Source organism: Chiloscyllium punctatum, chromosome 43, assembly GCF_047496795.1.
Source record: "Chiloscyllium punctatum isolate Juve2018m chromosome 43, sChiPun1.3, whole genome shotgun sequence".
NCBI lineage: Eukaryota > Metazoa > Chordata > Chondrichthyes > Orectolobiformes > Hemiscylliidae > Chiloscyllium > Chiloscyllium punctatum.
Window position 1 is genome coordinate 6,097,590 of NC_092781.1, and position 1,130 is coordinate 6,098,719.

Below are 1,130 nucleotides of genomic sequence, written 5' to 3' on the forward strand. Positions count from 1 at the left end.
AGAAACAGAGGGAAAAGGCTCTCACTATCTACCCTAACTAAATCTCTGATTATCTTGTATATCCCTATTAAATGACCTCTCAACCTTCTTCCCTCTAACAGTGTCACATCCCTCACACGATCTTCCCTCCATACCAGGCAACATCCAAGTAAATATCCTCTGAATCCTTTCCAAATTGTCAACATCCTCTGCATAATGCGACGACCAGAACTGTACTCAATACTCCATGTGGGACGATACCAGAGTATTGTACAGTTGCATCATAACCTCTTGGCACCGGAACGCTATACCTCTACCACAAAAAGCTAACTCACCAACCCTATCCATCTGGATGGTAACTTTCGGGGATCTATGTACAGGCACACCGAGATTTCTCTGCTTATCCCCACCACAAAGACTCTTACATTTAGCCCAGTATTCTTTATTCCACTTGCTCCTTTCAGTGTGAATCACCTCACACATTTCCGTGCTCAACTCCATTTTCCACCCGTCGGAACAGCTCAGCAGCTTATTTATGTGCCTGTGAAATCTATAACATCCTTCAGTTCTATTCACAACTCCACCGACCATGGTGTATTCGCAAAATTTCTAACCCTTTCCTTTATGCCCTCATTCGTAGTCATTCATAAAAATAAAAACAACATTGGGCTCAAAACTGATCCTTGACGTAAGGTACAAGACTTGAAACTGAACTATAGGATGATCAATTTTCAACAACTACCACCCATTGTCTTCTTTCAGCTAGACAAACCCAACCTCATAATCATCCGCAATCCCATGCCTTCATATAGTGTACAATAGCCTACCTTAGAGAAACATATTAAACATTTTGATGAAATCCATATACACCTTAACAACTGCTTTACTATTATTCGCCTGTTTTGTCCCCATCTCAAAGAACTCAATAAGGTTTGTGTGGCACGAAGTAACCTTCATGAAATCGTTTTGAATCTCGCTCATCAACTTATTCAGCTGTAGTTGATTGTAAATACAACCTTTCAATTTCAATTTTTTTTTCCTAACACTTTACCCAGAACCACAGTAGGGCTCACTCATGTATAATTACCTCGCTTGTCTCTACTCTCCTTCTTAAACAAGGGGACAACATCTGCCATCCTCCAATATTCTGG